Here is a 13,319-nt window from a genome sequence, read left to right on the forward strand (position 1 = left end):
AAGCATCCATAAAACTTGAGGCTCCTTAAGAGAACAGCAGTAGAGTTAGCTCTAAATAATTTGGGAGTGAAATACCCAAGGGCTCTTTTCATAAATACACCCGCAGAGAGCCCAGAGTTTTCCAGTGGTGGTGATGGCTGTGAAAGGCAGTGTGTGGTATCCACATGGGCTGATCAGCTCACTCGGTTACAGCCTGGCACTGACGAGGCCAGAACCGCAAGTCAGCTCCATGCTGCACACACACAAAACACCATTCCTCAGACGATGGGGTCGAAGAAATCCTTTTCACGTGTGAGGCATGCGATTCCAGAGCTGCGAGGGATTTTATAGATCCAGTCCACTCCATTTTAAGAATTAGGAAACTTGCAGTCTGAAGAGATGATGTAACGTGCCCAAAGTCACAGGGCCAGGAAAAAACATACAAAGAGCTCTGACTCCCCCAACCCAGACTTCTTTTATTCTGACAAATATCAGTTACCCCTCTGCCTGTCCCAGCCTGACTCCCACTACTCCGCAACAGGAACAGTCTGGTTCAAGTAAACCGCACGCAAATGCCAATGGTTTTACTGATCTAAGACTTTACTCCCACTGTTTCCCCCTTTCCTCTTATCAGTCCCTGAACTGCCTCCCATAAATCCCTACTCCTCCGAAGAATCTTCCCATCAGCTCCAGCCCTTACGATTTATTTTTCCCTTGTGAACTCCTACAGCTTTATCGTGACCTCTTAGCTAGCACTTATCACACACTTGCTATGTTTCAGGTATTGTTCCAAGCACCTTGCTTGTATTAACTCGTTTAATCTCCAGAACAACCAATGAGGTAGATATTATTATTATCCCCTTTTAACAGATGAGGAAGAAGAGGCACAGAGTCCTAACGGAGCTTGGCCAAAGTTACACAGCTAGAAAATGACAAAGTCAGGGTTCAAGACATCTTATTCACACTGGCTTTGGCTCTCAGTCATTGTCTAACTGCACCATATAAATCCCTAGGGGCATGAGTGGTGTCTTAAACTTCTTTTGTATTCTTCTCACACAGAATACGATTATGCCTGGAACCCATAACTGGTTCAAATACTTGGGACTCCTTGGTTCCCACAGCCACACTCATCCTCAATCCTGGGTCACCCTACTTAGAGGACAGAGAATACTGCAAGAGGAAGTCACTGCAGATGCTGACAAATTCTTGTAACCTGACTGTACACACCTGGGCTCTTCAAAGGTAAAGCCATCCTAGGCTAAGCCCTCTGCCTTTGTTTCCTCCTGCCTTCTCCAGGTTCCCTCAACGATCATGGGTCTCCAACACATTCTCAATCTTCACTTTTCCTCTCCTACTTCTGTATTTTCTCCCTTTACATCTTCATCCCGCCCCTGCCCCCCACTCTCTCTTCATTTGGCTTAAGCGATTCTGGTTCTCTTCTGATACCCTGGTTCTATCCTGGTTCTTCCCCTACCACCTTTTTCTTCTGTAAGGGCTGGTTTTCTGCAATCTCTCTGCATCACTCCTCCTTTTAGGGATCTCATCTACTCAAAATAATCTGTATGTGGGTGATTTTCAGATTTCTATCATCAGCCCTGATTGCTCTTCTGAGCCCCACAACTGCCTGTCACAACTTCACAATTAAAGCATTTAAAACCACTCATCTTTTCGCTTCCAAGACGGAGTCCTCCACTTGGCTTTCTTAATTCTGTGATCGGGACCATTGTTTTTCCAGCCATCTAGCGTGGACCTTCAGTCATCTTTGCCCCATCATCCTTTGCTGTCCTTGCCCAACCAGTCACCAGCCTCACTAGTTCTTCTTCCTTCAGAGTTTCCATTTTCAACCTAATTCAGGTCCTACTGCAATAGCCTCCCACCTGTAGACCAGTCCTCAGCCCACCAGGCACATCTCCAAAGATCCGTTTCCCTAAAAAATCTGCTTCCATTATGTCATTTTCCTCCCTCGAAGCTACTGGAGCTACAGAAAAGAATCCAAACTTCTGCCATTTCACTGCCATTCAAGGCTTTCTACAACCTTACACTTCTCAGATATTCATCTACAACCTTACACTTCACAAACATTCTTTTCTACTGCTTCCCTGCAAGAACATCTACTCTGGCGACTGGTTTTTGTTTTAATTTTCTAGTATTTTTTTTAAAGATAGAACAATAAAGTGTATACGAATCTTAAGTGCACAGATTAGTTTGTAATATGTATACACCTGCGTAACCACCACTTAGATCAAGACACAGAAGATATGCCTCCAACACCCCAGATGGCTCTCTTGAGCTCCCCCGTCAAAGACCACCACAACCATCCCTGCCCAGCAAAAGCTCTTCTGACATCTATCACCATAGATTAGTTTGGCCTTAGCAGAAGATAAAATCGACTCTTCAAAATCTGGCTTCTTTCATTCAACATTATTTCTGTGAAATTCATCTTTACTGGCGTGTGTAGCAGTAGTTCATTCTTTTTATTGCTCTGTGGTATTCCATGTATGAACACACAATTTATTTACCCGTTCTACTTTGCTGGACATTTAGGTTGTGCATAGTTTCAGGCTATTATGAATGAAAGCTGCTAAGTACCTTTTTGTGCACGCCTGTTGGTGACCATACGTGCTCTTCTCTTTTCAGCACATAGGCAGGAGTGGAATGCTGGGCTCAGAAGACAGCATACATTTATTTAGCTTTAGTGATACTTCTACCAGCAAGGTAAGAGGGTTCCAGTTGCTCTACATCCTCACCAACACTTGGAAATGACAGTCCTCTTAATTTTTACCCATTCTAGTGAGCATATGTATAGTGATAGCTCATGGTGTTTACAAAATTTACCGAGGTGGAATTAACCACTTGAAAGCGAACAACTCCACGGCAATTAGTACATTCACAGCATACTGCAACTACCACCTCTATCTAGTTCCAAAACATTTCCATCACTCCAAAGTAAAACCCTTTACCCGTTAACCAGTTTCTCTCCATTCCTCTCCCCTGCACCCACCCAACCCCCCAGCTCCTGGCACCCATCAGGCTGTGTTCTGTCTTTATAATCTACTGATTGATCTATTCCAGAAATTCATATAAATGGAATCATACAGTAACCTTTCATGTTTGGCTTCTTTCATCCTCATTGTAGCATGTATCAGCTCTTCACTCCTTTCTGTGGATGAATAATGTTTCAATATGTCTGTATCATGATCTGTTTATTCCTCCATCCACTGAGGAACAACTGAGGGGGGAGGTCTTTCCACTTCTTGGCTATTGTCAACAGTGCATGCACATGTACTTATTTTAGTTCGTCCCTGGTTTTTTTTGATGTGAACAATTTCTTCCTTTTTTAAAAAAAAAATAATAAATTTATTTATTTATTTTCGGCTGCAGTGGGTCTTCGTTGCTGTGCGCGGGCTTTCTCTAGTTGCGGCGAGCGGGGTCTACTCTTCATTGCGGTGCACGGGCTTCTCGTTGCGGTGGCTTCTCCTGTTGCAGAGCACAGGCTCTAGGCATGCGGGCTTCAGTAGTTGTGGCTCGCAGGCTCTAGAGCGCAGGCTTAGTACTTGTGGCGTATGGGCTGAGTTGCTCCGCGGCACGTGGGATCTTCCCGGGCCAGGGCTCGAACCCGTGTACCCTGTGTTGGCAGGCAGGTTCTCAACCACTGCGCCACCAGGGAGGCCCTGATGTGGACCATTTCTAAAGTCTTTATTGAACTTGCCACAACACTGCCTCTCTTCTATGTCTTGGCTCTTCGGCTGCGAGGCGTGTGCGACCCCAGCTCCCAGGTCCCCGACCAGGTATCCAACCCTCACCCCCTGCATTGGAAGGCAAAGTCCCAACCACTAGACCACCAGGGAAGTCCCTTAGTCCCTGTTTTTAATTCTTTTAAGTATACATGTAGGAGTGGAACTGCAGGGTCACATGGTAACTCTAAGCTTTATTTTTTGAGGAAGTGCCAAATTGTTTTTCCACAGAGGCTAAACCACTTTGCACTCTCACCAGCAATCCAAGCAAGGTTCCAATTTCTTTGCATCTCAGCCAACACATATTTTCCTCTCATTATTATTTCTTTTAACAGCCATCTTAGTGGGTGTGAAGCGGTATCTCACTGTGGTTTTGATTTGCATTTTTCTAATGACTAATTATGTTGAGCATTCTTCCATGTGTTTGTTAGCTCACTGGAGTTTTAATTTGCTTTTCTCTGACGACACTGAGCACCTTTTCATACGTTTACTGCCCATTTAGAAATCCTCCTTTGTGGAACGCCAGTTTCAATCTGTGCGCACTTTTTTCTAGAGTCATCTGCATTTTCTTATTGATTTGTCGGAGTTCTTTGCACATTCCCCATACAAGTCTTTTGTCAGATATATTTCAAATATTTTTCTCCTTTTTACTTTCTTAATGGTGTCTTTTGATAAAAAGTAGTTCTTAATTTTACTGAAATCCAATCTATCAACCTTCCCTTTCATGTTTTTTGTTGTTGTTGTTATAAAGAGATCTTTGTTTATCCCAAAGTCATGCAGCTATTAGCCTAAATTTTCTTCTAGAAGCTTTTTTGTTTTAGCTTTCTTATTTAGACTTCATATAATCTGGAACTGATTTTTGAATATTGTGCGAGATAGAGGTCGAGGTTCATTTTTTTTCCTACGTGGGTCTCCAATTGACCCAGCATCACTTAATAAATGGTCACCGTTGTTTTCGTTGACTCCTAAACACACTTTCATTTTCTTATTTTAAATCTCCTGAAGTCTTTCTTTCTTTCTCATGTAAATTCCATTCATCTTTAAAACCAGCTTAAATTCCTCCTCCTTCTGAGGACTAAAAATAAAAATAAACTTTTTAGATTTAGAAGGAATTTAGAGACCATCTAGTCCAACTTTCCTTAACTTTACAGATAAGAAAATTTAACAGTAAGTTAAGTAAGAGAGGCTGAGTTGTCTAACTGCTAATCGGTGACAGATGCAGAGCTAGGGCACAGGTCTCTTGGCCTCCAATATAATGCTTTTTCACTATGCCACACAGTCTCTTAGGCAATACACCTCATCCATCATAACAATAAATGTGACTTTTAGCCCTGAGAATTCTGAAAGAGATTGAACCAGACTCAAAGTTGGGAGAAATCGATGATTAGGGTTCCCTTCTGTTGGTCACCCAGGAGTATTAAGGCCTTAAAATGTCAGTTGTGGCTTGAACACACTAAAGATGACTCTAAATTAAGGAAAAGGGGGTGGAAGAGGGAAAGAAAACGGGCACTGGAGTGAGGTTATGACGGAGATGAAGGAAGAGAAGTCATCTAGGAGGAGTTGTTAAGGGAAACACTATAGGCGGGGGTACACAAAAAATGTTAGAAGGAGGATCAAATAGCAAGTAGTATTAAAAACTTGTCAGACTTAAAAAAGAACAAGTTGGAGGACTCATATTTTCTGATATCAAAAATTACTACAAAGATACACTAACCAAAGCAGTGTGGTACTGGCATAAAGACAGACATACAGACCAATGGAATACATTAGAGAGCCTAGAAACAAATCCTCACATACACGGTCAAATGATTTTCAAAAAGGGTGCCAAGGCCATTCAATGGGGGAAAGAACAGTCTTCAACAAATGGCGCTGGGAAAATCGGATACCGAATGTGAAAGAATGGAGTTACCTTATTATACCATATACAAAAATTAACTCAAAATGGATCAAATATCTAAATGTAAGAGCTAAAATTATAAACTTCTTAGAAGAAAACATAGGGGAAAAGCTTCACGAAATTGGAGTTGGCAATGATTTCTTGCATATGACACCAAAAGCACAGAAATAAAAGAAAAAATAGATATACTGCACATCGTCAAAAGTAAAAACTTTTCTGCATCAAAGGACACTATCAAGAGAGTGAAAAGGCAACCCGCAGAATGAGACAAAATATTTGCAAATCATGTATTTCATAAGGAATTAATACTCAGAATATACAAAGAATTCCTACAACAACAAAAACAACAACAACAAAAAAAACCCTAATTTAAAAAATGGTCAGGACTTTCTGGGTGGTGCGGTGGTTAAGAATCCACCTGCCGATGCAGGGGACACAGGTTCGAGCCCTGGTCCAGGAAGATCCCACACGCCGTGGAGCAACTAAGCCCGTGCGCCACAACGACGGAGCCTGCGCTCTGGAGCCCACGAGCCACAGCTACGGAGGCCACGTGCCACAACTACTGAAGCCCGAGCACCTAGAGCCCGTGCTCTGCAACAAAGAGAAGCCACCACAATGAGAAGTCCACGCACCGCGAATGAAGAGTAGCCCCCACTCGCTGCAACTTGAGAAAGCCTACAGGCAGCAACGAAGACCCAATGCAGCCATAAATAAATAAACAAATAAATAAATAAATAAATTTAAAAATAAATAAATAAATAATGGTCAAAGGAATTGAATAGACATTCTCCAAAGAAGATATACAAATGGCCAATAACCATATATAAAGATGCTCAACATCACTAATCGTTAGGGAAATGGAAATCAAAACCCCAATGAGACACCACTTTACACTCGTTAGGATGGCTATTATAAAATGAAACAAAACAGAAAATAACAACCGTTGGAGAATGTGGAGAAATTGGAACTCTTGTGCTGCTACGGAAAACAGTATGGCGCTTCCTCAAAAAATTAAACACAGAATTGCCATAAGGTTCAGCAATCCCACTTTTGGGTACATACCCAAAGGAACTTGAAGCAGGGACTCAAACAGGTATTTGTACACCCATGTTCACAGCAGCATTATTCACAATAGCGAAAAGGCGGAATCAACCCAAATACCAACAGACAGATGAATGGATAAATAAAATGTGCTACATACATACAATGGAATATTATTCAGCCTTAAACGGGAAGGAAATTCTGACATATGCTACAACATGGATGACCTTGAAGACATTATGCTAAGTGAGATCAACCAGACACAAAAGGACAAATAGTGCATGATTCCAGTTATATGCGGTACCTATAGTCAAATGCATAGGGACAAAAAGTAGAACACTGGTTACCAGGAGCTGGGGGGAAGGAGCAATGGGGGAGTTATTGTTTAATGGGTACAGAGTTTCAGTTTGGGATGATGAGAAAGTTCTGGAGATGGATAGTAGTGATGGTTGCACAGCAATATGAATGTACTCAATACCACTGAATTGTACACTTAAATGGTTAAAAAGGAAAATTTTATATTATGTATATTTTACCACAATTTATTTAAAGAGAAAAAAAACTGAAGCATTTACTGTGTCCCTACTATATGCCAGAAACTGTACTCGTGATCAGTATAGCTCCTTGCCTTTAGGGACCTTTAAAGTCTTCTGGGGGTAGAAGACGAATAAACAGGCAAAGTACAGTATGACAAATCCAGTAAAGTAAAATGGGCTTCTACAGACAGATACAAGCAAGACACCTAATCGGGGAGATCAGGGAAGGCTTCCTGAAGAAAGTGACATCTTAGCTAAAGCCTGAAGCTGGTGAAGTACAAGGTGGCAGGAAAATGGAGAGAGCTCTGCAGGAAGAAAATATAGCATACACAAAAGACCACAGACAAGGGAGATGAAGCCCCTTAGGTGCTGCAAACAGTAGAACAGCAAAAAGTGGTCTTTACAAACTTAACTAACAGGTAAACAAGTGCCACATCAGGGGGGCAAAGTCATTATCACGGCAAGTGGTTCTGATTTTATCCTGAAGGCAATAAGGAGATACCGAAGGTCTGAATGACTTGATCAAAGTTACACTTTAGGAAGATTATTCTGGCTACAGTGTAAAGAGACCGTTGTAGCAATTCAGTTGAGAGGAAATGACGGCCTGAACCAGGCAGCAGCAATAGGGATGATGTACAGAATGGAATGTCGACTAACTGAAGTGGGAGGTAAGGTAGAAGGAAAATCAAGAAAGAGGCCCAGATTTTTGCTGTGGGCAATGGATGCAAGGTAGTAAAACTCAGAGACAGGGAATAAGATGTGATGCACAGCTCTGGGGTTTACGGTTATGACTTCACTTCTGAGTTGCTTTGGTACATCCAAATGGAGATTCTGAATAGGCAGTAGACACGTGGTCCTGAAGTTCAAGGGAAAGACTTAACGACAAGAACTAAAAGGAGAGAGGCAGCTTTGTATAGAACTACAGCTAGACTCTGAGGACTGCCAGCCAGTCTCTGCATGTTGATACATAGCTCATTTGGAATTAGCCAGAGGAACAGCAGTGCACTGGGAGGAAGGTGGGCGGCTCTCATCACAGGAGAAGAGAGAAATGCAGCCAGATGGATAGAGTTTACACTGTCCCCACTCCCTGGGCCCCTCCTTCCTCCAGTGACAACTAGATTCTAGGCTGCCAATTTTCTACTTTGTCACTTACAGATTTCATTTTGGAAAATCATATAACAGCTCTAGAAACTGAAATAAAAACAATTTTGTCAAATCTTAATTTTACTCATTTGAAACATTAAAAATTGCTGTCCTAAGCCTCTCTCGATAACATTGAAATCTGGCTCTCCCTCCTACAAGATGTTATGGCCCATCCTCACCCTGGTGCATGTCAGCACCTGTGCTAACTGACAGCGGTCCTGTGCATTCTTCTGTCTCACTGGCTTTCCACCTCACGAGGCCACTTCAAAGTTTGTTCTTCTTAAGCCTCACACCCACCCAACTTTTCCAAAGCTGAGCTATTTGCCTCTGATTCTCAATAACTGGTCTCTTCTTAATCCTCTGAGATAGTCACTCTTGGTTGATTTACATCTGTCTTCCTGCAGATACCCTTTGAAGGATGTGTTTATAGAATATTTTGAAAGAGGGCTAATATGGATATAAATTTAAGATTAACCATGATAAGTAAGTAACTCTATCTGGAGGTACGTGTGAAGCACTTACACGTTGAGTACTTGAATATTTTGATCTAAAAATGCTTTTAAGTGAAGTCAAAACCAATGATTATAATGATTTTACATGGATCTAGAAGCTTCTCTGAGCAGGTCCCATCAGCCCAAAATGAAGATAGGTTTCCACCTCGTCTATGTATCCATACAACTATCAAGCCTAGTCTTCTATCTGCTACTCAATATACAGCCCAATCAAGAGGTCATTAGACTTCCACCTCCCTGGCCCTGTGGACACTACAAGTCACATTTTCCCTCAATTTTATCACCTATCCCCCATCACCAATTTTCTTTTTTTCAAATTTAACTGGCTTTCCATGTTCCTCTTATTTCTTCCACAAGGTACAGGAGCCTTTCCTCTTTCTATCCCTTTGTAGGCTCTGGTTGTTCCCCCACCCTCCCACCTATTGCCATTCTCTTCACTAGTCTCCTGATTCAAGTTATGATGCAAACAGTTTTTCTTGCCTATTGCTTTACAGCTGAAAAGGGTTTCATTTTTGTGATCTGTGGTTCTCTACTTCTTTCTGCCTCAATTCCAACATACACATTAGATTTTACCCTCAATTTCCTATGCATTTCTTTCACAGTAATATTGAGATTCCCCTCTCACCTATGTGGTCCCTTCCTCCCATCTCCACGCAACCCCACGCAATTGTCTAAAGAGACAGCAGATGTTGTCTTATTTTCCACTAGATTGTCTCCATGTATTCCAGAGAACTAAACTACTGACATATGCTTGACACTGAGAAAAGAAATGTCAATTAATAGGTGTTCCCACTCTAAGGGAAGACCAAAATGTTTAGGAAGCCATATTTTATCTCAAGTATCTAAGACAGGCTTCTAGGTACTACTCTAGAGCCTGGATGAGAAACTCTCACTTTATACCATCTCCCATAAGCATTTATTGGGCATGGTGGGAACAGGAAAATCCCTCCATATGAAGGAACATGTTGGGAGTGGAGGAAGGAAGTAGCTGTACACACACAAACATTATAAAATTCCTAATTATAACTGAGGGAATCAACAAATCTCATATTTGATGTTGTTTTTTCCTTTATAATTATATACAGTTAATCAGCTTAAGTCCAATGAATATGTGATTTGGACTCATATATATATGATTCACTGCTCTGACCAAAAATCGAACGGTTTTAAGCTTTGCCTCTACTATATAATGACTGTGAGACCTACTAATATGACAAAGAAAGCACAGGGTTAATATGGTATCTAACATGCAGAAAGGGCACAGTAAATATTAGCTCTTAATACCATCTGTATCACCAGTTTCATTTCTTCCATTCCACACAACCTTCATAAAATAGATAAAAATCCAAAACGATTTCTGCAAATCACTGCATAGATCCTGCTGAACAAAGATGCCATCACTGTGGAAATTCATGTGTGGTGGGCAGTCAGTGAATGAAACATTTTATCTATAATGTTCACTTTTCAGTTGATACAAAAAAAATCTAAATGTGGGTATAAACGGTAGTTAAGGGGTATCAATATATCATGTGTACAAAAGACAAATGTAGCCGAGTTGTAGATATTCTCTACTACATTACAGACTACATATAGCCAGAGGCACACTTGCCAAGCTCAACTGAGGAATGCAGACGATCTCACTCTTAGCAGAGAAAGAGATGGTGGAAATGCTTGCTGGACTTATCTTTCACAACTGAGGATGAAGGTATGGAGTACGATAATAACATCACAGGGTTATATTACTTTCATCTGCATATACCCTTTTTCATTGCATATAGAATTCAGAACTTAAGTCACAAGATTTCACAGCTAGCTTTAACTTTGCCATCTTCAAAATATGGTGTTTGACTATAATGAGGATTACAAGGTTTCTGTTTTCCACAGTTGGTAAGACCCCAGCCCATATGCGTCTATAAAGCTTGACAATTTGCAATCAAAATAATGGTTGTAGGGCTTCCCTGGTGGCGCAGTGGTTGACAGTCCGCCTGCCGATGCAGGGGACACAGGTTTGTGCCCTGGTCCGGGAAGATCCCACATGCCGCGGAGCGGCTGGGCCCGTGAGCCATGGCCGCTGAGCCTGCGCGTCCGGAGCCTGTGCTCCGCAACGGGAGAGGCCACAACAGTGAGAGGTCCGCGTACCGCAAAAAAATAAAAATAAAAAAAAAATAATGGTTGTGGACAGCTGACATCACCTATGCCATAGAGATTTTTTTTTACATTAAGACCTCAGATCAGGATCTCTACTACACCCCCCAAAGAGATACAGTCCTAGGCCATGCTTAAGAAACTGATGTTGTAATTCAGATACTGTCACTGACCAGCTGTATGGCCCTTAGTAAATCAATTCACCTACCCAAGCCTTGGTCTTATTTATAAAAGGAGGGAGGTGAGTGAAATGATTTATAGAGCCAGATCTATATTATGGAGGTTCCATAATATTATGGAATTTGCCCAAGGTCAGTTAAATGACCTTCGGCAAATTCCATAGTATTATGGAACCTCCATTTCCTCATTTGAGGGTTAAATGAGACGATGCATGTGAAGTAGGTCTCAATAAATAAATGGTTATCATAATACTACCAATAATAATAGTGAATATGGAGTATTTACTACATGCTCTAGGCACAGCTCTAAGAGTTTTCATTATAATTCTTTTGACCCTTCCTACAACCCTGTGAGGTAGGTATTATTACCCTCCCATATTACTTGTGAGAAAACTGAAGCACAGAGAGATGAAGTAACTTACCCAAGGTCACAGAGTGGTATTCAAACCCGAGATGTTTGGCTCCAGGGTCTGTGTTCTTCATCATTTCACTATACTACTTCTTGTTATCAGCACTCTTTCCCTTTCTCTGAACCTCTTCTAAGATCCCTTTCAGCTCTGCTTCCAGAAAAATAGACTAATTAGCTACCCTGGACTCTGACAGGCTAAGCAAAGTTGGCTTCGCTGAGAGAATTACAAAGGTTCTAAATGTATAGAGGCTTACATCAGAAAGAATTGTGTCCGGATTCAATACCTATCATTAAATGATTATGTGTTGAATAAAGGAATGAACACAGAGGCTAAAAAGAAGTCAAGTACCATTTGGTTGATCCTTACGACAACCGTGACCAAGAATTCATTCATTCAATAAGCACTTCTTAGGTGTCTGCCATATGGCGGGCACTGGCAAGCTTATAACTTAGAGAACTGATATCAGAACACATTCTCCTAAGTCATTATTTGGCAGTCACGTCGTAAAGTAGATTCCTGTACTGGATAGTAGAAAGTTGGATGAAAACTTTAAAGCTTTTTTGTTTTTCAAATGAAATCTCAGATGAAATGTCAATATGTAACATACACGAAAGCATCTCTGCTCTGGTTGAAGCAGGGAGTGAGCCTGAAGTCCACCTCACTCTGCCCATGTCGCCCCAAAGACATTCCTGAAGAGGGTCAGGATGGCTCTAAAAGTATTACACAAAACAATTATTGGGTCTCTTTGAACTCCAGAATTCAGTGGACACCTCTTATGGCAATGGATCGTGATTGTTTACTAATAAAGTTCACTTGATATGGACATGCAGAAATATATGAATGTGGTTATGTGCCTGTATGCAAAGCTGGTGTAATGTCTATAAAGATTATTATAATATCGATTGTCAGGCATTTTATAAACATTACCTGTAATTGTCACAACCACCTAATTAAGCAGGTATTACTGACAGCTTCATTTTACAAGCGAGGAAAGTGAGACTCATATAAAAAAATATGAATTCCCAAGGTCAAATGGGAAGCAGCCTCCCTCCAAAGCCCACAGGGTTTCCCTTGTAGACTGAGGTCAGGTACTTGCCTACTCCAAAGAAGCTCTATAAACAGGAAGAAGATGCAAGAATGGACAGCTTATATGGAGTTTTGCTACTCAGGCAACTCACAGGTTGTTTCACTGGTCAAAAAAGGTGACACCCCAACTGGGTCAGACCTAGGGCATTCAAGCAGCATTGAGAACCAAAGCGTTGCACGTGGCTAAGAGGTTGGAATACAGGAACCACAGACGTCTCATGGAGCGCGTACGGTTTTTGCTCTTCACTTGCTGAATCAATCTCTAACAAATAGCAGGGCAGACCCACTAAATGGTCACTAGAAGATCACCTACTTACCAAACTCAGAAGCACGGCTCACACTTCTATGAGGTTGTACGGGGGAAGGGAAGATGGGTCACCCAAGTAGCTGCTGTGGTTCTCAGACATGGTGACTACAAGCAGGGAGACACACACAACAGGCGGGTCTGAGATACTGCTTCAACCAGGGGCTCACGAAATCCTCCTCAAGGGGTTACCGCGAGGAGCTGATGGGAGAGTATCTGCCAAGAGCTCTTGAGGTGTTATACAAATGTCAATACAGCAATACACAGTAGCCTGCCCGTGAAGTGCTACGAGGTCATCGCAGCAAACAATCTGGTGTGGTCAGCCACGATGAAAAACAGGATAGATCTTTCCT

General features: G+C 41.7%; 1 protein-coding gene across 1 annotated transcript in view; it reads right to left on the minus strand.

Annotated features, from left to right (window-relative positions):
* Positions 1-13,062, minus strand: part of SCN8A (sodium voltage-gated channel alpha subunit 8) — a 129,343-nt gene extending 116,281 nt beyond the window's left edge. The window contains exon 1 of the mRNA XM_024736644.1: positions 12,980-13,062. The gene's annotated coding sequence lies outside the window, so the exon portion shown is untranslated. The remainder of the gene's footprint in view (positions 1-12,979) is intronic.
* Positions 13,063-13,319: the final 257 nt, after the last annotated feature.

The sequence above is a fragment of the Neophocaena asiaeorientalis genome, unplaced genomic scaffold, assembly GCF_003031525.2.
Source record: "Neophocaena asiaeorientalis asiaeorientalis breed wild unplaced genomic scaffold, Neophocaena_asiaeorientalis_V1.1 scaffold134, whole genome shotgun sequence".
In the NCBI taxonomy this organism is placed as follows: domain Eukaryota; kingdom Metazoa; phylum Chordata; class Mammalia; order Artiodactyla; family Phocoenidae; genus Neophocaena; species Neophocaena asiaeorientalis.